This window comes from Eurosta solidaginis, chromosome 2 (assembly GCF_040869045.1).
Source record: "Eurosta solidaginis isolate ZX-2024a chromosome 2, ASM4086904v1, whole genome shotgun sequence".
In the NCBI taxonomy this organism is placed as follows: Eukaryota; Metazoa; Arthropoda; class Insecta; order Diptera; family Tephritidae; genus Eurosta; species Eurosta solidaginis.
The window spans coordinates 202,305,138-202,332,670 of NC_090320.1; the positions used below are offsets into that span (position 1 = coordinate 202,305,138).

Below are 27,533 nucleotides of genomic sequence, written 5' to 3' on the forward strand. Positions count from 1 at the left end.
ACAGCAGGAGGTCTGCTGAAATAATTGGGTTCACTAAGGCTCACCTATCAATGGTCATGGGGGTTTTGACAGGGCACTGTCCCATGGGTATCCATGCGTTACGTCTCAATATACTGGAAACTCCGTCCTGCTGCAGCTGTATGGAGGATGATGAGGTGGAATCACCAAATCACTTTATGCTTGATTGTCCAGCTTTTGCCAGAATTAGGCGAAAGTACTTCGGTCGCGACTCACTTGGATCTCCCGAGGATATATCCAAAGTTGAGATCGGTATCATTCGGAGCTTTATCGTTGCTACCCAACGATTCTCTAAGTAGCTGGATTTAGGTCACCGTTATTTTTGGTGTATGTGGTATCACAACGGACCTTCGTGTTGTCCAAGTGAGCTATCCTTATCAGGGCAGCTACCACCTAACCTATCCTATCCTATAGCACTCATCAAAAGCTCTCATTTGATATCCATATTGTATCAACACATTCTAGGGGTACCCGGGTCCACGTTTTGGGATATATCTCGAGACCCTAGCCTCCCAGTTGTATGAAAATTATCCTGTACTATATCACTCATCAACAGCTTTCATTTGATATCCATATTGTATAAACACATTCTAGGGGTATCAGGGTCCACGTTTTGGCCTATATCTCGAGACCCTAGTCACCGAGGGGTAGGAAAATTATCCTGTACTATAGCACTCATCAACAGCTCTCATTTGATATCCATATTGTATAAACACATTCTAGGGGTACCCAGGTCCACGTTTTGATCTCAAGACCCTAAACACGTAGCGAAAAAAAAGGTAGACGTTGGCCTATTCTCAGACCTACCCAATATGCTCACAAAATTTCATGAGAATCGGTTCAGCCGTTTCGGAGGAGTTCGGCCTCTAAAACCGTGACAGAAGAATTTTATATATTAGATTATATAAGTAAATTATGTCAACTTTCGACTCCAGTAATCATATGGTGCAATAAAATACTAAAATAAAAGAAAATTTCAAAATAGGCGTGGCTCCGCCCTTTTTCATTTAATTTGTCTAGGACACTTTTAATGCCATAAGTCGAACAAAAATTTACCAATCTTTGTGAAATTTGGTAGGGGCTTAGATTTTATGACGTTAACTGTTTTCTGTGAAAATGGGCGAAATCGGCTGAAGCCACGCCCAGTTTTTACACACAGTCTACCGTCTGTCCTTCCGCTCGGCCGTTAACACGATAACTTGAGCAAAAATCGATATATCTTTACTAAACTTAGTTCACGTACTTATCTGAACTCACTTTGCATTGGTGTAAAAAATGGCCGAAATCCGGCTATGACCACGGCCACTTTTTCCACACCGAAAGTTACGAAAAGAAAAAAATGCCATAATTCTATACCAAATACGAAAAAGGGATGAAACATGGTAATTGGATTAGTTTGTGACGAATATTTTACTTTAGAAAAAAACTTTGCAAAATGGGTGTGACACCTACCATATTAAGTAGAAGAAAATGAAAAAGTTCTGCAGGGCGAAATCAAAAGCCCTTGGAATCTTGGCAGGAATACTGTTCATGGTATTACATATATAAATAAATTAGCGGTACCCGACAGATGATGTTCTGGGTCACCCTGTTCCACATTTTGGTCCATTTCATACCCATGTCATACAAACACATTCCAGTGTTACCCTAGGTTCAGTTTCCTACATGGTGATTTTCCCTTATTTTGTCTCCATAGCTCTCAGCTGAGTATGTAAAATTCGGTTACACCCGAACTTAGCCTTCCTTACTTGTTTTCCTTTCACTTTATTGGTTAGGTTTAGAATGTTCTCATTCATCCCATTTTCAGCAAAAGAATTTTCCTCCTAAACTCATTTTCATGCGTCATCCTCCTCAGTGTGAATTGAAAAATTTCTCTAAATTTGCATACAATTTGATGTTTATGGCATGAAACTTTTAAATTGAGCACGTTGTCTGAATACGTGATGACACGTGCCTTGCTATTCTAGGAATTTAGATGCTTTTTTATAATTTTTTTTAAGAAAATAGCAAACAGTGGTTGGCAAATGATACACATATGCAAAGGGATTTAGGAGAAATATACATCTCAATATGTAAATATACTATGTGTATATGTATGTACAAAATTATCACTTATATTTAAAGGCAACATACATAAGAGTAAGAGGATTATGTTTTGATGAACAAAAATTCCACAAATGAGAAATCGAAGAGTATAGGAGTAGTATATATGTACAGCATCAATATTCATATCAAAGCAAATTAGATTTCTTTTGCTAGGTTGAACTGACTGGTCCGTGAGGATCTCACATAGACTGAATGAGTCCATATTATTCAAGTGTTCCTTAACTTTTGTTGGTCAAAATGACTTCTTAGAAATAAAATCTACCGAATTGTGTTTGCACTGGTCTTCATAAACGTTTACGGCGTACACGGTATATTATCCAGGTTGAAAAACCTATATCAATATCCGTATATTTTCACAGTATTAAGTTTCAAGGGGTTCTACAGCACTACGTGTGAGTAATTTGTTACATTAAAAACCACACCTTAATCAGGGACGCGTAGTGCCCAAGAAAATATTTCGAGATGTGACTAGCACTACAATCAAGACCACTCTCTCACATGATTTAGAGCGAGCGCAATCTAATAGTACTAATAAGTATCCCTCATGTTGACCCGCAAATTTCGGTAAAAGAATAAGAAAATGCTGCAATCGGTTTTTGAGTAACTTCCCATGGAGCACGAGTCTTGAAACATGCAACATACTTCAGGCCCCGATCGGAATACACCATGAGAAAAAATTCTCGCTAGGTGGCGTTGGGAAAGTAACAGTTAAAAAACTGGTCGAGTTCCATTCACTTATCGGTAGCCTAGAAACCTGAAATTTTGAAGAAAATCTAGAGCCCTACTAAAATGCTATGCTTAGTATAAATAAAATAATTTTAAAAAAAGTTTTAAGTTAAACGGTTTTATTGAAAAGAATAATTACATGAAGTAATAATAATACTAAAAGCTAGAAAATAATTAGGTAGGCCCTAGGTACTAGTCATCACACTCCTCATCAATCTAAGCCGTTGATCAGACAATTAAATAAAAGCGTTGGGCGCGTGAAATTTCTAAAAATGTGAGGCGTAGCATAACCTGATTAAGGTTCAGTTGGTCTTACTTATGACTATCAATAGAAATTTGACACGTCCGACGCTTTTATTTAATTGTCTGATGAACGGCCTAGATTGATGAGGAGTGTGATGACTAGTACCTAGGACCTACCTAATCATTTTCTAGTTTTAGTATTATTATTATTTCATGTAAGTATTATTTTCAATAGAACCGTTTAACTTAAAATATTTTTTTATTATTTTATTTTAAGCTTTTTAGTTTTTATTTAATTGCCTATGATTTCTCATCCTATTTAGTTCATTTAATGACTCATTATTACAAGGACTCTTTCCTGACAATTTGTTACAATCTAAGTCCTCAATACATAATCTTTCCAAAGACTTTACTCGACTCTGTGCCACGTATGCTTGTCCCCCCTCGAACTCAAAAATATTTTGATGTCACTTCTACCGGACTATTTGTAATGTAATTGTTCCAAATATTAGCCACATCGGACATCATAGGTCGCTTTCTATTCATGTATGTATTATGTGTTCCCAATATGATCTAAATCGGACCACAAATACGATTATTTGAAATATTTCGATCAAGTTTCAAGCTTGTAGCTTTCGGGAAGTTACTTAAATTTATAATTCATGCCGGCCAGCCAGCCAAACAGCCTGTCAAGTCAAGCTAAATAAAACCGTTTAAAAGGGCGTGAGCTGGATGTGCAAACAGACAGGTTATGGAAACTAATATCTTTAAGTTAACTAGAACTCGCCAGGATTGGAAGTTGAACCACAATAGAGGCAACTTTACTAGAAAAAAAAATAATATCGAGCTTTTTGAAAAGAGCTTCCTCTGCTTCTAATTTGTGCCATACAGCAAGTCATTGTTTTACTATCAGCTTACTAAAAATAATCGATAACATTTCAGAAAAATCGATAACTTTTCGACAATAAACCGATAATTCTTCGATAAAAAATCTTATTGATAGCCCTTGTTATCGACAGAAAATTTAAATTATAGCACTTCCATAACAAATCGATCGTCTATACCTCGTCGATAACACACCTAAAACCAACCGATAACTTATCGCTACCAAACCATTAACAATTCGGTAACTACACGTTTTCCGATTTCGGTTCGTGCTCATTTCCTTTCCTCACCCGTCCTTTTCATTTTCCATTCCTTTCCTGTTATTATGATCTGCATCATTACCTATGTCTTTGATAAAAGACGTAACGATCACATTTCAGAGTGGGCGCTGAAGATATCTTCGATTTCATTCGACAACGTACTAAAGCTTAAGTGCCTTACAATGTTACATAAAATTTTAACCGTAGGGGAACATCAACCTCTCAGAGAACGGCTTCAGTTTACTCATTCGACAAGATCCCGCCAGCTTTTATACATTAGACACAATACATATATATCTGAGCATCAATTCTGGTTTATACTTATATTTAAGAATTCATGAGCTTAACACCGGCTTATAATAATTGAATTTCAATTATTATGTTTTCTAAGAGAAACTGAAAACAATGAAACATTTACTGGCATATTGCTATGGAACCATTTCGAAAACCGCCAACGTAATCATCATTCAAAATGGTTCCATAGCAATATGCCAGTAAATGTTTCATTCTTTTCAGTTTCTCTTAGAAAACATAATAATTGAAATTCAAGTATTATAAGCCGGTGTTAAGCTCATGAATTCTTAAATATAAGTATAAACTGAACACACCATTAAACAAACATACATCAATTCTGGTATTTGCTGTTGGCCTTTGGAACCAACTTCCATTTCAACTCAGGAGTATAAAGAGCACATTGCATTTTAAGACTGCACTACATAGATTTTATACTAATTGAAAAAAATGGTTTTTTTTGGCTTTCCTGTTCTACATATTACGCTAATCTTAATCTACGAAACCCACGTATTTTTTCTATTTTCGCCCTCTTTCTCATCTTTAAACCTCCAATAAAGATATTTTTATTTTCTTTGTGATAAATATATATTAAGTTTATATTGTTAAGCTATTATATGTTCCACTGATTTACAATTTATACTCAGAATTCTAGCACTGAAATATAACCTATGGTTGTTGTATTAGGAATGAATAATTAAATAAATGTAAATGTAGGCAATATCAACTCTACCAAGTAGATCCAAATTACGCTACATTCTGTATTCTCCCATACAGCATACCAGTCACACACACTATGCCTACACTAACATTCCATATTCCCCCATAAAGGATATCACTTCTAAACACTACGCTGACACTAACGTCCTGTATTCCCCTTGCATATTAAAAATTCTTCTAGGTAGAGCATTGATAGGTATATTAAACGATTTTTAGAAAATTCGTACAGATTAGGGCGAATCTTGCGATCGATTTTTAAGTAACATTAATTGAGCTAAAAACTTGAAACCTTACACTTAGCTCAAAACACCGAGACAATGCAACAACATGGATCTTGGTTATTAGAAATTTCATATGATACTAGGAATCTTGCGATTGATTACTAAGCCACTTTCCGGTGAGTTAGAGACTTGAAGTTTAAAATGTAGTTCAGAGGTCAGTAGCAGCCAAATACATATGACAAAAATTTTTGCTAGGGATAGCACGGATCTAAGCATTTATAAAAATCGTACGGATCTAGTGAAATCCTGCGAGCAAGTTTTGAGAGATTTCGCTTTGAGCTATAAACTTGAAACCACATACTTGAAGTATACAAGTAATTATTTAGGGGTTTGCGGGCTTGGGTGTCACACCAGAGCATGTTCTCTCGAAAAACTTGTTATATAACATATCGCATGGAAATGTGGTTTTACAAAGCAAAAGTCGGAAATCATCTATAAATTAATAGTATCTATCACTGTAAAAAACCACACCGAAGCTCCTGCGTTCAAGTTCAGGGCAAAGGAACATCAAAAATTTAGAAAAAAGTGTTTTTCAATTAGAAAATAGAAAAAGTTGTTTCAACTAGAAAATAGAAAAAAGTTGTTCTAAGCCTGGTCGCCCCTGGCAGTCATTTGGCAAACATCCGAGTGTATTTCTCAGAGAAAATTCATCTGCCGTTCACAGTCGGCATAAAACATGTAGCTCCCATCCCGCCAGTTTGTAAGAAAAGATCATAGGAGCACGACGCAGATTGGAAAAGAAGCTCGGCCTAAAACCTTCTCCGAGGTAAATCGCGTTAAGTATTTAATTTGTTTTCATTCACTTGCAAAAGCTTAACTTGCTTACTAGTTCTCTTAAGCCAGGCAGCGGTGATTTCATAAAACTTGTCAGCTTGTTAAAAAAACACAATTACATACTTTTAAGCAATGCTTACTTCCCGTTACTGGCTGGTTTTAGTTTGCAACAAAAAATTCAATACGCATTTCTAATATTCGTTTTTATACCTTTCATGAAAATGAAATGGTATATTAATTTCGTCACGAAACTGAAAATTGTAAGTCCTTAAAGGAAAATAGATAGACCCACCATTAAGTATACCGAAATAATCAGGTTGAAGAGCTGAGTTGATTTAGCCATGTCCGTCTGTCCGTCTGTCCGTCTGTCTGTTTGTATGCAAACTAGTCCCTCAATTTTTGAGATATCTTGATAAAATTTGGTGAGCGGGTATATTTGGGTGTCCGATTAGACATTTGTCGGAACCGACCGGATCGGACTAATATAGCATATATCCTCCATACAACCGATTTTTCAGAAAAAGAGGATTTTTGTAATATCTTACCCAATTTAACAGATTGAAGCTTCAAACTTCACCATATACTTTCGTATATTGCACATATTGTTGCCTGAAAAAATTGATGAGATCGGTCGTATATATAGTATATATCCCCCACAACCGATTGTTCAGATAAGGAACTTTTCGTAATTACTGCCCCATTTTAAGAGCTAGAGGCTTCAAATTTCAACGAATGCTTAGGTATATAGCATATATTGTTGTCTGAAAAAATTATAGAGATCGGTGGTATATATAGTATATATATGGTGGTATATATAGTATATATATATAGTATATATATATATATTATCGCAAATTTTAGCCCCATTTTAACAGCTAGAAGCTTCAAATTTCACCGAATACTTACGTATATAGCATATATTGTTGTCTGAAAAAATCATAGAGATCGGTTGTATATATAGTATATATCTCATACAACCGATTGTTCAGATAAGAAACTTTTCGCAATTTCTACCCCATTTTAACAGCTATAAGCTTCAAATTTCACCGATTGCTTACGTATATAGCATATATTGTTGTCTGAAAAAATCATAGAGATCGGTTGTATATATAGTATATATCTCATACAACCGATTGTTCAGATAAGAAACTTTTCGCAATTTCTACCCCATTCTAACAGCTATAAGCTTCAAATTTCACCGATTGCTTACGTATATAGCATATATTGTTGTCTGAGAAAATCATAGAGATCGGTTGTATATATAGTATATATCTCATACAACCGATTGTTCAGATAAGAAACTTTTCGCAATTTCTACCCCATTTTAACAGCTAAAAGCTTCAAATTTCACCAAATGCTTAAGTATATAGCATATATTGTTGTCTGAAAAAATCATAGAGATCGGTTGTATATATAGTATATATCTCATACAACCGATTGTTCAGATAAGAAACTTTGCGCAATTTCTGCCCCGTTTTAACAGCTAGAAGCTTCAAATTTCACAAAATGCTTACGTATATAGCATATATTGTTGTCTGAAAAAATCATAGAGATCGGTGGTATATATATTATATACTTCATATAAACTCTCATTTTTGCCCCTTTTTTACGGCTAGAAGCTTCAAAATTCATCAAATTTCATCAAATAGTTACGTTTACGTCATATATTTTTGAAATACGTGATTCGTAGTCATAGTTTTTACATGCAGACCACAAAAAACGTGAAGCTTTGCATCCTCACACAGATTACCTACCTATTTTTTATACTCAGTTGAGCAGAGCTCACAGAGTATATTAAGTTTGATTGGATAACGGTTGGTTGTACATATATAAAGGAATCGAGATAGATATAGACTTCCATATATCAAAATAATCAGGATCGAAAAAAAATTTGATTGAGCCATGTCCGTCCGTCCGTCCGTCCGTCCGCCCGTTAACACGATAACTTGAGTAAATTTTGAGGTATCTTGATGAAATTTGGTATGTAGGTTCCTGAGCACTCATCTCAGATCGCTATTTAAAATGAACGATATCGGACTATAACCACGCCCACTTTTTCGATATCGAAAATTTCGAAAAACCGAAAAAGTGCGATAATTCATTACAAAAGACCGATAAAGCGACGAAACTTGGTAGATGAGTTGAACTTATGACGCAAAATAGAAAATTAGTAAAATTTTGGACAATGGGCGTGGCACCGCCCACTTTTAAAAGAAGGTAATTTAAAAATTTTGCAAGCTGTAATTTGGCAGTCGTTGAAGATATCATGATGAAATTTGGCAGGAACGTTACTCTTATTACTATATGTACGCTTAGTAAAAATTAGCAAAATCGGAGAAGGACCACGCCCACTTTTAAAACAAATTTTTTTTAAAAGTAAAATTTTAACAAAAAATTTAATATCTTTACAGTATATAAGTAAATTATGTCAAGATTCAACTCCAGTAATGATATGGTGCAACAAAATACAAAAATAAAAGAAAATTTAAAAATGGGCGTGGCTCCGCCCTTTTTCATTCAATTTGTCTAGGATACTTTTAACGCCATAAGTCGAACAAAAATTAACCAATCCTTTTTGAATTTGGTATGGGCATAGATTTTATGGCGCTAACTGTTTTCTGTGAAAATGGGCGAAATCGGTTGATGCCACGCCCAGTTTTTATACACAGTCGTCCGTCTGTCCTTCCGCATGGCCGTTAACACGATAACTTGAGCAAATCGATATATCTTTACTAAACTCAGTTCACGTACTTATTTGAACTCACTTTATCTTGGTATGAAAAATGAACGAAATCCGACTATGACCACGCCCACTTTTTCCATATCGAAAATTACGAAAAATGAAAAAAATGCCATAATTCTATACCAAATAGGAAAAAAAGGATGAAACATGGTAAGATAATTGGATTGTTTTATTGACGCGAAATATAACTTTAGAAAAAACTTTATAAAATGGTTGTTACACCTACCATATTAAGTAGAAGAAAATGAAAAAGTTCTGCAGGGCGAAATAAAAAACCCTTAAAATCTTGGCAGGTATTACATATATAAATAAATTAGCGGTATCCAACAGATGATGTTCTGGGTCACCCTGATCCACATTTTGGTCGATATCTGGAAAACGCCTTCACATATACAACTACCACCACTCCCTTTTAAAACTTTCATTAATACCTTTAATTTGATACCCATATCGTACCAAGTCATTCTAGAGTCACCCCTGGACCACCTTTATGGCGATATTTCGAAAAGGCGTCCACCTATAGAACTAAGGCCCACTCCCTCTTAAAATACTCATTAACTCCTTTCGTTTGATACCCATATTGCACAAACGAATTCTAGAGTCACCCCTGGTCCACCTTTATGGCGATATCTCGAAAAGGGTTCCACCTATAGAACTAAGCCCCACGCCCTTTTAAAATAATCATTAACACCTTTCATTTGATACCCATATCATACAAACAAATTCTAAAGTCACCCCAGGTCTACCTTTATGGCGATATCTCGAAAAGGCGAACACCTATAAAACGAAGGCCCACTCCCTTTTAAAAATACTCATTAACACCTTTCATTTGATACCCATATCGTACAAACAAAGTCTAGAGTCACCCCTTGGCCACCTTTATTGCGATACCTCGACAATGCGTCCACCTATAGAACTAAGGCCCACTCCCTCTTAAAATACTCATTAACTCCTTTCGTTTGATACCCATATTACACAAACGAATTCTAGAGTCACCCCTGGCCCACCTTTGTGGCGATATGTCGAAACGGCGTCCACCTATAGAACGAAGGCCCACTCCCTTTTAAAAATACTCATTAACACCTTTCATTTGATACCCATATCGTACAAACAAAGTCTAGAGTCACCCCTGGTCCAGAAAGGCCCACTCCCTCTTAAAATACTCATTAACACCTTTCATTTGATACCCATATCGTACAAACAAAGTCTAGAGTCACCCCTGGTCCAGAAAGGCCCACTCCCTCTTAAAATACTCATTAACACCTTTCATTTGATACCCATAACGTACAAACGCATTCTAGAGTCACACCTGGTCCATCTTTATGGCGATATCTCGAAAAGGCGTCCACCTATAGAACTATGGCCCACTCCCTCATAAAATACTCTTTAATGCCTTTCATTTGATACACATGTCATACAAACACATTCCAGGGTTTCCCTCGGTTCATTTTCCTACATGGTTATTTTCCCTTATGTTGTCACCATAGCTCTCAACTGAGTATGTAATGTTCGGTTACACCCGAACTTAACTTTCCTTACTTGTTTTATTTTATATTTATCTTAAAAATCGTTTAGATATGTTCAAATTTCACTAAATGCTTATGTGTATAGCATATATTGTTGTCTGAGAAAATCATAGATACCGGTGGTATATATAGTATATATCCCATACAACCGATTGTTCAGATAAGAAACTTTGCGCAATTTCTTCCCCATTTTAACAGCTAGAAGCTTCAACTTCCACCAAATGCTTACGTGTATAGCATATATTGTTGTCTGAAAAAATCATTGAGATCGATGGTATATATAGTATATATCTCATACAACCGATTGTTCAGTTAAGAAACTTTGCGCAATTTCTGCCCCTTTTTAACAGCTAGACGCTTCAAATTTCACCGATTGCTTACGTCTATAGCATATATTGTTGTCTGAAAAAATCATAGAGATCGGTTGTATATATAGTATATATCTCATACAACCGATTTTTCAGATAAGAAACTTTTCGCAATTTCTACCCCATTTTAACAGTTATAAGCTTCAAATTTCACCGATTGCTTACGCATATAGTATGTATTGTTGTGTCAAAAAATCATAGAGATCGGTGATATATATAATATATATATGATGGTATATATAGTATATATATATAGTATATATATATTTTTTTACGATTTCGGCCCCATTTTAACAGCTAGAAGCTTCAAATTTCACCAACTGCTTACGTATATAGCATATATTGTTGTCTGAAAAAATCATAGAGATCGGTGGTATATATATTATATACCCCATATAAACTCTAATTTTTGCCCCCTTTTTACGGCTAGAAGCTTCAAAATTCATCAAATTTCATCAAATAGTTACGTTTACGTCATATATTTTTGAAAGACGTGATTCGTAGTCATAGTTTTTACACGCAGACCACAAAAAACCTGAAACTTTGCATCCTCACACAAAGTACCTACCTGTTTTTTATTTTATATTTATCTTAAAAATCGTTAAGGTATGCAGATCTGTTCACTATATATTTCTTATCTTATACATCCGATTATTCGGAGATTACGAACGGGATAAGATTATTGTTCAGCCCCATTCATGAAAGGTATGAAGTCTTCGGCACAGCCGAAGACAGTCCCGTTCTTACTTGTTTAAAAGTGGACTCGACATGGTTTTCCAGCAGTGGAGATAAGTATGGTTTGTGTCATAAATCACATTTCGTGCTCTGCACTTTTTCATTCAACATATCTACACTTGTGCAAACATACATACATACGTATTACGTACGTGTATATTTTAAAAATATTTGATATTTATATTTTAATTTCATTAATTTATAAAACTTGAAGATATTCATAAAATAATAGAGGCGTAACTCGTAAATAATTACTCATAACGAATCGGAAAGGCGCGTAAGCCATCTATCGAATTAACTCTTATAAATAACAAGTAAGGAAGGCTAAGTTCGGGTGTAACCGAACATTACATACTCAGTTGAGAGCTATGGAGACAAAATAAGGAAAATCACCATGTAGGAAAATGAACCTAGGGTAACCCTGGAATGTGGTTGTATGACATGTGTATCAAATGGAAGGTATTAAAGAGTATTTTAAGAGAGAGTAGGCCATAGTTCTATGGATGGACGCCATTTAGGGATATCGCCATAAAGGTGGACCAGGGCTGACTCTAGAATGTGTTTGTACGATTTGGGTATCAAATGAAAGGTGATAATGAGTATTTTAAAAGGGAATGGGCTTTAGTTCTATAGGTGAACGCCTTTTCGAGAAATCCCCATAAAGGTGGACCAGGGGTGACTCTAGAATATGTTTGTACGATATGGGTATCAAATGAAAGCTGTTAATGAGTTTTTTGAAAAGGAGTGATCCTTAGTTCCCTAGGTGGACGCCGTTTCGAGATATCGCCATAAAGGTGCACCAGGGGTGTTTCTAGTTGTACGATATGGGAATCAAATGAAAGGTGTTACTGAGCGTTTTAAGAGGGAGTGGGCATTAGGTCTATAGGTGGACGCCCTTTCGAAATGTCGCCATTAGGGTAGGCCAGGGGTGACTCTAGAATGTGTTTGTACGATATGGGTATCAAATGAAAGGTGGTAATGAGTATTTTAAAAGGGAGTAATCCTTAGTTCTATAGGTGGACGCCTTTTCGAGATATCGCCATAAAGGTGGACCAAGGGTGACTCTAGAATGTTTGTACGATATGGGTATCAAACGAAAGGTGTTACTGAGCATTTTAAGAGGGAGTGGGCACTAGGTCTATAGGTGGGCGCCTTTTCGAGATATTGCCATTAGGGTGGGCCAGGGTGACTCTAGAATGTGTTTGTACGATATGGGTATCAAATGAAAGGTGGTAATGAGTATTTTAAAAGGGAGTAATCCTCAGTTCTATAGGTGGACGCCTTTTCGAGATATCGCCATAAAGGTTGACCAAGGGTGACTCTAGAATGTTTGTACGATATGGGTATCAAACGAAAGGTGTTACTGAGCATTTTAAGAGGGAATGGGCATTAGGTCTATAGGTGGACGCCTTTTCGATATATCGCCATTAGGGTGGGCCAGGGGTGACTCTAGAATGTTTGTACGATATGGGTATCAAACGAAAGGTGTTACTGAGCATTTTAAGAGGGAGTGGGCATTAGGTCTATAGGTGGACGCCTTTTCGAGATATCGCCATTAGGGTGGGCCAGGGGTGACTCTAGAATGTTTGTACGATATGGGTATCAAAGGAAAGGTGTTACTGAGCATTTTAAGAGGGAGTGGACATTAGGTCTACAGGTGGACGCCTTTTCGAGATATCGCCATTAGGGTGGGCCAGGGGTGACTCTAGAATGTTTTTACGATATGGGTATCAAACGAAAGGTGTTAGGAGGAGTGGGCATTAGGTCTATAGGTGCACGCCTTTTCGAGATATCGCCATTAGGGTGGGCCAGGGTTGACTCTAGAATGTGTTTGTACGATATGGATATCAAATTAAAGGTATTAATGAGGGTTTTAAAAGCGAGTGGCCCTTAGATGTATATGTGAAGGCGTTCTCGCGATATCGACCAAATGTGGATCAGGTGATCCAGAAAATCATCTGTCGGGTACTGCTTATTTATTTATATATTCAATAACACTAACAGTATTCCTGCCAAGATTCCAAGGCCTGTTGATTTCGCCTTGTAGAACTTTTTCATTTTCTTCTACTTAATATGGTAGGTGTCACACCCATTTTACAAAGTTTTTTCCAAAGTTATATTTTGCGTCAATAAACCAATCCAGTTACCATGTTTCATCCCTTTTTTCGTATTTGGTATAGAATTATGGCATTTTTTTAATTTTTCGTAATTTTCGATATCGATAAAGTGGGCGTGGTCATAGTCGGATTTCGGCCATTTTTTATACCAAGATAAAGTGAGGTCAGATAAGTACGTGGGCTAAGGTTAGTAAAGATATATCGGTTTTTGCTCAAGTTATTGTGTTAACGGCCGAGCGTAAGGACAGACGGTGGACTGTGTATAAAAACTGGGCGTGGCTTCCACCGATTTCGACCATTTTCACAGAGAACAGTTAACGTCATAGAATCTATGCTCCTACCAAATTTCAAAAGGATTGGTAAATTTTTGTTCGACTTATGGCATTAAAAAAATTCTAGACACACTAAATGAAAATGGGCGGAGCCACGCCCATTTTGAAATTTTCTTTTATTTTTGTATTTTGTTGCATCATATCATTACTGGAGTTGAATTTTGACTTAATTTACTTATATACAGTAAAGATATTAAATTTTTTGTTAAAATTTGAATTTAAAAAAATTTTTTTTTAAAAAGTGGGCGTGTTCTTCATCCAATTTTGCTAATTTTTATTTAGCACATATATAGTAATAGTAGTAACGTTCCTGCCAAATTTCATCATGATACCTTCAACGACTGCCAAATTACAGCTTGCAAAACTTTTAAATTACCTTCTTGTAAAAGTGGGCGATGCCACGCCCATTGTCCAAAATCTTACTAATTTTCTATTCTGCGTCATAACGTCAACCCATCTACCAAGTTTCATCGCTTTAACCGCATTTGGCAATGAATTATCGCATTTTTTCGGTTTTTCGAAATTTTCGATATCGAAAAAGTGGGCGTGGTTATAGTCCGATATCGTTCATTTTAAATAGCGATCTGAGATGAGTGCTCAGGAACCTACATACCAAATTTCATCAAGATACCTCAAAATTTACTCAAGTTATCGTGTTAACGGACGGACGGACGGACGGACGGACGGACATGGCTCAATCAAATTTTTTTTGGATCCTGATTATTTTGATATATGGAAGTCTATATCTATCTCGATTCCTTTATATATGTACAACCAACCGTTATCCAATCAAACTTAATATACTCTGTGAGCTCTGCTCAACTGAGTATAAAAACTTACAAAAATATCTCAGATCCGTTCATATTTTCAAATAGCCAATTTAAATTTGTATATGCAAACGAATAAAAGCAAGATTTTATTTATCACAAAGTGCAAATATTCAACCTTTTATCTGACTATGCAATGAATATTCAGTTAAGAGAGGATTAGGCCGCACCTCGAAATTTCTCATATGCATTTCAGTTTACTTCCACAAAAGCAGTAATGAAAGCATTTTAACCAGGCATGCTTAACCAACGAAACGATATCATTTCGTTACGATAATCAACGTTAGTAAACGAAACGAAGTCATTTCGTTTCGTTTATTAACGTTAAGATCGTCAAATTAACGTTATTTTGACGTTCTTAACGTTAATAAACGAAACGAAATGACTTCGTTTCGTTTACTAACGTTGATTATCGTAACGAAATGATATCGTTTCGTTGGTTAAGCATGCCTGATTTTAACACGATTTTATCTTTATATCATTGTTTGGCTACTTTAAAGTGAAATTCGATCTAAGCCAAACTATTTTTTATACTCAGTTGAGCAGAGCTCACAGAAAATAAATTCGATTGAGCCATGTCCGTCCGTCCGTCCGTCTGACCGTTAACACGATAACTTGAGTAAATTTTGAGGTATCTTGATGAAATTTGGTATGTAGATTCCTGGGCACTCATCTCAGATCGCTATTTAAAATGAACGATATCGGACAATAACCACGCCCACTTTTTCGATATCGAAAATTTCGAAAAATCGAAAAAGTGCGATAATTCATTACCAAATACTCATTAAGCGATGAAACTTGGTAGGTGAGTTGAGCTTATGACGCAGAATAGAAAAAATTTGGACAATGGCAGTCGTTGAAGATATCATAATGAAATTTGGCAGGAACGTTACTCTTATTACTTTATGTCTGCTTAATAAAAATTTGCAAAATCGGAGAACGACCACGCCCACTTTTAAAAAAAATTTTTTTTTTAAATTCAAATTTTAAAATAAAAGTTAATATCTTTACAGCATATAAGTAAATTATGCCAACATTCAACTCCAGTAATGGGTGTGACACCTACCATATTAAGTAGAAGAAAATAAAAAAGTTTTGCAGGGCGAAATCAAAAGCCCTTGGAATCTTGGAAGGAATACTGTACGTGGTATTACGTATATAAATAAATTAGCGGTACCCGACAGATGATGTTCTGGATCACCCTGGTCCACATTTTGGTAGATATCTCGAAAACGCCTTCACATACACAACTAAGGGCCACTCCCTTTTAAAACCCTCATTAATACCTTTAATTTGATACCCATTTCCTACAAACACATTCTAGAGTCACCCCTGGTCCACGTTTATGGCGATATCTCGAAAAGGCGTCCACATATAGAACTAAGGCCCACTCCTTTTTAAAATACTCATTAACACCTTTCATTTGATACCCATATCGTAAAAAAAAATTCTAGAGTCACCCCTGGTCCACCTTCATGTCGATATCTCGAAAAGGCGTCCACCTATAGAACTAAGGCCCACGCCTTTTTAAAATACTCATTAACACCTTTTATTTGATACCCATATCGTACAAAAAAATTCTAGAGTCACCCCTGGCCCACCTTTATGGCGATATCTCGAAAAGGCATCCACCTATAGAACTAAGGCCCACTCCCTTTTAAAATACTCATTAACACCTTTCATTTGATACCCAAATCGTACACTAAAATTCTAGAGTCACCCCTGGCCCACCTTTATGGCGATATCTCGAAAGGGCATCCACCTATAGAACTAAGGCCCACTCCCTTATAAAATACTCATTAACACCTTTCATTTGATACCCATATCGTACAAACAAATTCTAGAGTCACCCCTGGTCTACCTTTATGTCGATATCTCGAAAAGGCGTCCACCTATAGAACTAAGGCCCACGCCCTTTTAAAATACTCCTTAACACCTTTCATTTGATACCCATATCGTACAAACAAATTCTAGAGTCACCCCTGGTCCACCTTTATGGCGATATCTCGAAAAGGCGTCCACCTATAGAACTAAGGCCAACACCCTTTTAAAATACTCATTAGCACCTTTCATTTGATACCCATATTGTACATACGCATTCTAGAGTCACCCCTGGTCTACCTTTATGGAGATATCTCGAAAAGGCGTCCAACTATAGAACTAAGACCCACTCCCTTTTAAAATATTCATTAACACCTTTCATTTGATACCCATATCGTACACAAAAATTCTAGAGTCACCCCTGGCCCACCTTTATGGCGATATCTCGAAAGGGCATCCACCTATAGAACAAAGGCCCACACCCTTTTAAAATACTCATTAGCACCTTTCATTTGATACCCATATCGTACAAACAAATTCTAGAGTCACCCCTGGTCCACCTTTATGGCGATATCTCGAAAAGGCGTCCACCTATAGAACTAAGGCCCACGCCCTTTTAAAATACTCATTAACACCTTTCATTTCATACCCATATCGTACAAACGCATTCTAGAGTCACCCCTGGTCTACCTTTATGGAGATATCTCGAAAAGGCGTCCAACTATAGAACTAAGACCCACTCCCTTTTAAAATATTCATTAACACCTTTCATTTGATACCCATATCGTACACAAAAATTCTAGAGTCACCCCTGGCCCACCTTTATGGCGATATCTCGAAAGGGCATCCACCTATAGAACAAAGGCCCACACCCTTTTAAAATACTCATTAGCACCTTTCATTTGATACCCATATCGTACAAACGCATTCTAGAGTCACCCCTGGTCTACCTTTATGGAGATATCTCGAAAAGGCGTCCACCTATAGAACTAAGGCCAACACCCTTTTAAAATACTCATTAACACCTTTCATTTCATACCCATATCGTACAAACGCATTCTAGAGTCACCCCTGGTCTACCTTTATGGAGATATCTCGAAAAGGCGTCCACCTATAGAACTAAGGCCAACACCCTTTTAAAATACTCATTAGCACCTTTCATTTGATACCCATATTGTACATACGCATTCTAGAGTCACCCCTGGTCTACCTTTATGGAGATATCTCGAAAAGGCGTCCAACTATAGAACTAAGACCCACTCCCTTTTAAAATATTCATTAACACCTTTCATTTGATACCCATATCGTACACAAAAATTCTAGAGTCACCCCTGGCCCACCTTTATGGCGATATCTCGAAAGGGCATCCACCTATAGAACAAAGGCCCACACCCTTTTAAAATACTCATTAGCACCTTTCATTTGATACCCATATCGTACAAACAAATTCTAGAGTCACCCCTGGTCCACCTTTATGGCGATATCTCGAAAAGGCGTCCACCTATAGAACTAAGGCCCACGCCCTTTTAAAATACTCATTAACACCTTTCATTTCATACCCATATCGTACAAACGCATTCTAGAGTCACCCCTGGTCCACCTTTATGGCGATATCTCGAAAAGGCGTCCACCTATAGAACTAAGGCCCACACCCTTTTAAAATACTTATTAGCACCTTTCATTTGATACCCATATCGTACAAACAAATTCTAGAGTCACCCCTGGTCCACCTTTATGGCGATATCTCGAAAAGGCGTCCACCTATAGAACTAAGGCCCACGCCCTTTTAAAATACTCATTAACACCTTTCATTTCATACCCATATCGTACAAACGCATTCTAGAGTCACCCCTGGTCCACCTTTATGGCGATATCTCGAAAAGGCGTCCACCTATAGAACTAAGGCCCACACCCTTTTAAAATACTTATTAACGCCTTTCATTTGATACCCATATCGTACAAACAAATTCTAGAGTCACCCCTGGTCTACCTTTATGGAGATATCTCGAAAAGGCGTACACCTATAGAACTAAGGCCCACTCCCTTTTAAAATACTCATTAACACCTTTCATTTGATACCCATATCGTACAAACAAATTCTACAGCCACCCCTGGTACACCCTTATGGCGATATCTGGAAAAGGCGTCCACCTTTAGAACTAAGGATCACACCCTTTAAAAAACTCATTAACACCTTTCATTTGATACCCATATCGTACAAACAAATTCTAGAGTCACCCCTGGTCCACCTTTATGGCGATATCTCGAAAAGGCGTCCACCTATAGAACTAAGACCCACTCCCTTTTAAAATACTCATTAACACCTTTCATTTGATACCCATATCGTACACAAAAATTCTAGAGTCACCCCTGGTCCACCTTTATGGCGATATCTCGAAAAGGCGTCCACCTATAGAACTAAGGCCCACACCCTTTTAAAATACTTATTAGCACCTTTCATTTGATACCCATATCGTACACAAAAATTCTAGAGTCACCCCTGGCCCACATTTATGGCGATATCTCGAAAGGGCATCCACCTATAGAACTAAGGCCCACTACCTTTTAAAATACTCATTAACGCCTTTCATTTGATACCCATATCGTACAAACAAATTCTAGAGTCACCCCTGGTCTACCTTTATGGAGATATCTCGAAAAGGCGTACACCTATAGAACTAAGGCCCACTCCCTTTTAAAATACTCATTAACACCTTTCATTTGATACCCATATCGTACAAACAAATTCTACAGCCACCCCTGGTACACCCTTATGGCGATATCTGGAAAAGGCGTCCACCTTTAGAACTAAGGATCACACCCTTTAAAAAACTCATTAACACCTTTCATTTGATACCCATATCGTACAAACAAATTCTAGAGTCACCCCTGGTCCACCTTTATGGCGATATCTCGAAAAGGCGTCCACCTATAGAACTAAGACCCACTCCCTTTTAAAATACTCATTAACACCTTTCATTTGATACCCATATCGTACACAAAAATTCTAGAGTCACCCCTGGCCCACCTTTATGGCGATATCTCGAAAGGGCATCCACCTATAGAACTAAGGCCCACTCCCTTTTAAAATACTCATTAACACCTTTCATTTGATACCCATATCGTACAAACAAATTCTAGAGTCACCCCTGGTCCACCTTTATTGCGATATCTCGAAAAGGCGTCCACCTATAGAACTAAGACCCACTCCCTTTTAAAATACTCATTAACACCTTTCATTTGATACCCATATCGTACACAAAAATTCTAGAGTCACCCCTGGTCCACCTTTATGGCGATATCTCGAAAAGGCGTCCACCTATAGAACTAAGGCCCACGCCCTTTTAAAATACTCATTAACACCTTTCATTTGATACCCATATCGTACAAACGCATTCTAGAGTCACCCCTGGTCTACCTTTATGGAGATATCTCGAAAAGGCGTCCACCTATAGAACTAAGACCCACTCCCTTTTAAAATACTCATTAACACCTTTCATTTGATACCCATATCGTACAAACAAATTCTAGAGTCACCCCTGGTCTACCTTTATGGAGATATCTCGAAAAGGCGTCCACCTATAGAACTAAGACCCACGCCCTTTTAAAATACTCATTAACGCCTTTAATTTGATACCCATATCGTACAAACAAATTCTCGAGTCACCCCTGGTCTACCTTTATGGAGATATCTCGAAAAGGCGTCCACCTATAGAACTAAGACCCACGCCCTTTTAAAATACTCATTAACACCTTTCATTTGATACCCATATCGTACAAACAAATTCTAGAGTCATCCCTGGTCCACGTTTATGGCGATATCTCGAAAAGGCGTCCACATATTGAACTAAGGCCCACGCACTCTTAGAATACTCATTAATACCTTTTATTTGATACCCATATCGTACAAAATAAATTCTAGAGTCACCCCTGGCCCACCTTTATGGCGATATCTCGAAAGGGCATCCACCTATAGAACTAAGGCCCACTCCCTTTTAAAATACTCATTAACACCTTTCATTTGATACCCATATCGTACAAACAAATTCTCGAGTCAGGCCTGGTCCACCTTTATGGCGATATCCCTAAATGGCGTCCATCTATAGATCTATGGCACACTCCCTTATAAAATACTCTTTAGAGCCTTTCATTTGATAGACATGTCATACAAACACATTCCAGGGTTACCCTAGGTTCCTTTTACAACATGGTGATTTCCCTTACTTTGTCTCCACAGCTCTCAACTCAGTATGTAATGTTCGGTTACACCCGAACTTAGCCTTTCTTACTTGTTTTAATACAGTTGTGCAATATTTCAAAGATTTTGATTCTGTAGCGTGAATTATGGAAAGAGCTTACAACAAATTCAAATCAAATTTATGAATGATAAAAAATATACATAACTTAAAAACTACCTTCATATAAATAAATCAAAAAGAAGCAGTCAAAGTTTCCAGCTAGGAGGGATGAAAAATGGAATGAGAGCTTTTCGATTTTCAACTGTATTATGAACACTGAAGGCTTATACAGAACCGAATGTAATACAAAAATTTAAAAAGTTGAAAGCGCATAGCTTATGGGACAGGGGAGCAGAGATAAGGAGAGGAGGGTTCCATAGGTTCATGGGCGTAGCCAGACGGAAAGATATACATAAATCGCGCGGAAAACGAAAATAAAAACCATGTTTCAGTTCAAAATGAGCTAAAAAAACTGAAAATATGTTTGTATGTTTAATGTTGCGTTCAATTTTTCTTACAATTATTAAGAAATTTTAGCTGAACCATTTCGAAAGCCACCACGCTACCATCGGCAGGCAATTTCGTAATATGATTCCCGAACATCCTCGAAATGGATCCGAAAGTATTCCCGAAACAATCACGAATAGATCTCGCAAACAATATCAAGACAATACGCAAATAATGGCGAAATAGTCATGAAATGGTCCAACGATAGTATTAAGAAAACAACCAAAAATCTTATCCGAAAGAATCCGGAGAAGATCTGGACCACAATCCCAAAACGGTCGCGAAATAATCCAAAAAATTTTGACTAGTCGATGACGGTCCCTAAATATTCCTGAAGTAATCTAGAAATAGTCCCGAAAAGATTCCCAAATCAGAGTCGAAAGAGTCACGATATGATTTCAAAAACAACCCAAAAACTATCTCGAAATTAACCGAAAATCATCCCAAGTAGTCCCGTAGTGGTACAGTAATAGCAATAAAGGGATCCCGAAACAACCCGAAGAAAATCGTAAAATGATTCTCAAATAGTCCTGGAATGAAGCCGCAATTGTTCTGTAAGTAACCTGAAAACTGACAACTTTTGCAAAATTATTTAGACCAGAATATATAAGAATCATGGGCAAAATATACATATATTATAAATGGGAAGGTTGGGACCTCAGCATGACCAATCACACCAGAACGGCTGAGCTTCTCGATGAAACTTGGCTTACAGATAGCTAATACTCAGGCCAAGTATTTTTTTAATGCTTTCGAGTGTCTTGAAATTACTCCAAAATAGCCTCGAGATTATCTTCAAAATAGTCCTCGAAATGATCGTAATCGTTTTGAAATAGTCCTGAACCGATCCAGAAAACAATCCGAAATGACAACAAAACAATACCGCAACTGTGTTTAAGAAGTTACGCAAGGATTCGTAAGCAATTCTAAAACGGTTCGAAATGATCCTGAAATATTCCTCAACCATAGTTCTGAAATTAAAATAAACAAGTAAGGGAGGCTAAGTTCGGGTGTAACCGAACATTACATACTCAGCTGCCAAATTACAGCTTGCAAAACTTGTAAATTTCCTTCTTTTAAAAGTGGGCGGTGCCACGCCCAGGGTCAAGAATTTTACTAATTTTTTATTCTGCGTCATAAGATCAACCCACCTACCAGGCTTCATCGCTTTATCCGTCCTTGGTAATGAATTATCGCACTTTCTCGCTTTTTCGATATCGAAAAAGTGGGCGTGGTTATAGTCCGATTTCGTTCATTTTAAATAGCGTTGTGAGATGAGTGCCCAGGAACATACATACGAAATTTAAGATACCTCAACATTTACTCAAGTTATCGTGTTTACGGACAGACGGACGGACGGACATGGCTAAATGAATTTCTTTTTTCGCCCAGATCATTATACTCAGTTGAGCAGAGCTCACAGAGTATATTAACTTTGATTGGATAACGGTTGGTTGTACAGGTATAAAGGAATCGAGATAGATATAGACTTCCATATATCAAAATCATCAGTATCGAAAAAAAATTTGATTGAGCCATGTCCGTCCGTCCGTCCGTCCGTCCGTCTGTCCGTTAACACGATAACTTGAGTAAATTTTGAGGTATCTTGATGAAATTTGGTATGTAGATTCCAGGGCACTCATCTCAGATCGCTATTTAAAATGAACAATATCGGACTATAACCACGCCCACTTTTTCGATATCGAAAATTTCGAAAAACCGAAAAAATGCGATAATTCATTGCCAAAGGCGGTTAAAGCGATGAAACTTGGTAGATGGGTTGACGTTATGACGCAGAATAGAAAATTAGTAAGATTTTGGACAATGGGCGTGGCACCGCCCACTTTTACAAGAAGGTAATTTAAAAGTTTTGTAAACTGTAATTTGGCAGTCGTTGAAGATATCATGATGAAATTTGGCAGGAACGTTACTACTATTACTATATATGAGCTAAATAAAAATTAGCAAAATTGGATGAAGAACACACCCACTTTTTAAAAAAAAATTTTTTAAATTCAAATTTTTACAAAAAATTTAATATCTTTACTGTATATAAGTAAATTAAGTCAAAATTCAACTCCAGTAATGATATGATGCAACAAAATACAAAAATAAAAGAAAATTTCAAAATGGGTGTGGCTCCGCCCATTTTCATTTAGTTTGTCTAGAATACTTTTAATGCCATAAGTCGAACAAAAATTTACCAATCCTTCTCAAATTTGGTAGGAGCATAGATTCTATGACGGTAACTGTTCTCTGTGAAAATGGGCGAAATCGGTGGAAGCCACGCCCAATTTTTATACACAGTCCACCGTCTGTCCTTCCGCTCGGCCGTTAACACAATAACTTGAGCAAAAACCGATATATCTTTACTAAACTTAGCCCACGTACTTACCTGAACTCACTTTATCTTGGTATAAAAAATGGCCGAAATCCGACCATAACCACGCCCACTTTATCGATATCGAAAATTACGAAAAATGCAAAAAATGGGAAAAAAGGGATGAAACATGGTAACTGGATTGGTTTATTGACGCAAAATATAACTTTGGAAAAAACTTTGTTAAATGGGTGTGACACCTACCATATTAAGTAGAAGAAAATGAAAAAGTTCTACAAGGCGAAATCAACAGCCCTTGGAATCTTGGCAGTTATACTGTTAGTGGTATTGCATATATAAATAAATTAGCAGTACCCGACAGATGATTTTCTGGATCACCTGGTCCACATTTTGGTCGATATCGCGAGAACGCCTTCACATATACATCTAAGGGCCACTCGCTTTTAAAACCCTCATTAATACCTTTAATTTGATATCCATATCGTACAAACACCCCTGGCCCACCCTAATGGCGATATCTCGAAAAGGCGTGCACCTATAGACCTAATGCCTACTCCCTCTTAAAATGCTCAGTAACACCTTTCGTTTGATACCCATATCGTACAAACATTCTAGAGTCACCCCAGGCCCACCCTAATGACGATATCTCGAAAAGGAGTCCACCTATAAACCTAATGCCCACTCCCTCTTAAAATGCTCAGTAACACCTTTCGTTTGATACCCATATGGTACAAACATTCTAGAGCCACCCTTCGTCCACCTTTATGGCGATATCTCGAAAAGGCGTCCACCTATAGAACTAAGGATTACTCCCTTTTAAAACACTCATTACCACCTTTCATCTGTTACCCATATCGTACAAACACATTCTAGAGTCACCCTGGTCCACCCTAATGGCGATATCTCGAAAAGGCGTCCACCTATAGACCTAATGCCCACTCCCTCTTAAAATGCTCAGTAACACCTTTCGTTTGATACCCATATCGTACAAACATTCTAGAGTCACCCTTGGTTCACCTTTATGGCGATATCTCGAAAAGGCGTTCACCTATAGAACTAAGGATTACTCCCTTTTAAAATACTCATTACCATCTTTCATTTGATACCCATATCATACAAACATATTCTAGAGTCACCCCTGGCCCACCCTAATGGCGATATTTCGAAAAGGCGGCCACCGTGGTGTGATGGTAGCGTGCTCCGCCTATCACACCGTATGCCCTGGGTTCAACTCCCGGGCAAAGCAACATCAAAATTTTAGAAATAAGATTTTTCAATTAGAAGAAAATTTTTCTAAGCGGGGTCGCCCCTCGGCAGTGTCTGGCAAGCGCTCCGATTGTATTTCTGCCATGAAAAGCTCTCAGTGAAAACTCATCTGCCTTGCAGATGCCGTTCGGAGTCGGCATAAAACATGTAGGTCGCGTCCGGCCAATTTGTAGGGAAAAATCAAGAGGAGCACGACGCAAATTGGAAGAGAAGCTCGGCCTTAGATCTCTTCGGAGGTTATCGCGCCTTACATGTATGTATGTATGTATAGAACTAAGGATTACTCCCTTTTAAAATACTCATTACCACCTTTCATTTGATACCCATATCGTACAAACACATTCTAGAGTCACCCCTGGCCCACCCTAACGGCGATATCTCGAAAAGGCGTTCACCTATAGACCTAATGCCCACTCCCTCTTAAAATGCTCAGTAACACCTTTCGTTTGATACCCATATCGTACAAACATTCTAGAGTCACCCTTGGTCCACCTTTATGGCGATATCTCGAAAAGGCGTCCACCTATAGAACTAAGGATTACTCCCTTTTAAAATACTCATTACCATCTTTCATTTGATACCCATATCATACAAACATATTCTAGAGTCACCCCTGGCCCACCCTAATGGCGATATTTCGAAAAGGCGTCCACCTATAGACCTAATGCCCACTCCCTCTTAAAATGCTCAGTAACACCTTTCATTTGATTCCCATATCGTACAAACACATTCTAGAGACACCCTTGGTCCACCTTTATGGCGATATCTCGAAACGGCGTCCACCTATGGAACTAAGGATCACTCCTTTTCAAAATACTCATTAACAGCTTTCATTTGATACCCGTATCGTACAAACATATTCTAGAGTCACCCCTGGTCCACCTTTATGGCGATTTCTCGAAAAGGCGTTCACCTATAGAACTAAAGCACATTCCCTTTTAAAATACTCATTACCACCTTTCATTTGATACCCATATCGTACAAACACATTCTAGAGTCACCCCTGGTCCACCTTAATGGCGATATCTCGAAAAGGCGTCCACCGATAGACCTAAGGCCCACTCCCTCTTAAAATGCTCAGTAACACCTTTCATTTGATTCCCATATCGTAAAAACACATTCTACAGTCACCCCTGGTCCACCCTAATGGCGATATCTCGAAAAGGTGTCCACCTATAGACCTAATGCCCACTCCCTCTTAAAATGCTCAGTAACACCTTTCATTTGATTCCCATATCGTACAAACACATTCTAGAGACACCCCTGGTCCACCTTTATGGCGATATCTCGAAACGGCGTCCACCTATGGAACTAAGGATCACTCCTTTTCAAAATACTCATTAACAGCTTTCATTTGATACCCATATCGTACAAACAAAATCTAGAGTCAGCCCTGGTCCACCTTTATGGCGATATCCCTAAATGGCGTCCATCCATAGAACTATGGCCCACTTCCTCATAAAATACCCTTTAATGCCTTTCATTTGATACACATGTCGTACAACCACATTCCAGGGTTACCCTACCAAACACTGCCGAGGGGCGACCCCGCTTAAAAAAATCTTCTTATAATTGAAAACACTTGTTTCTAAAAGTTTGGTGTTGCTTTTCCCGGGGCGTGAAATGATCTTCGGTATGGTACGCGAGGCACGCTGCCGTGACACCACGGCGGCCGACATATAAAAAAATTTTCACTATATAAAGATGGTCCGGAAATAGTGCAGTACAGTGAAAATTCCCTTGTGATATGACCGTAAAATCATCCCGGATATGACCCTGTTCATTGTTCCACTTTTAATTAGGCCACAATCTAAGTGATCTAGATACCAAAAATTGGTAGACTACAATGAATGTGAGCCAAGCACGGGTCTGCAAAGTATCGAAGATCGTGTGCATATCTGACAACCTTACGCTAACAAACTTACTCTTATCATTGGAAAGAGGGGACTGTATGATCGTGATGGGTATTCTGACTGGACCTTGCCTTCTTGCGTCACATGCTATTAAATGAGACTGTGTCAGTGATATCAAATGTAAGAAGTGTGGGTTGGAGGAAGACGCGCGTTTTGTGTGCGAACCCCAGCAAGGCTATGACTCCAGCTATTAGGAGTGATACAGCTGTCAGATCTAGAAGCAGCAAGTGGGTTAGGTCTTAGAAAGCTTGTAGTATTTTCCAAGACGACAGAGTTATTTTATAACATAGGTCCTGTTTTGAGGTTTGGTCGTTGGTAACATTATAGACTCAATCAGTTTATTTGAGGTCTCCACGAACTAACTATATATGACCTGACCTAACGATGGATATGACCCATATACCAATATTATTGGGCTAGGACACATATTCGTTGGGAACGGTTTCTGGGAAGGGGCTGCGCCACTGCTATCAACTAGAAAATTGTAATTGCTAT

The 27,533-nt window shown here is 37.7% G+C and overlaps 1 protein-coding gene across 5 annotated transcripts in view; it reads right to left on the reverse strand.

The window, feature by feature from the left end:
* MESR3 (misexpression suppressor of ras 3) overlaps positions 1–27,533 on the reverse strand; it is a 398,359-nt gene that overhangs the window by 213,534 nt on the left and 157,292 nt on the right. The gene's annotated exons all lie outside the window — the stretch shown is intronic.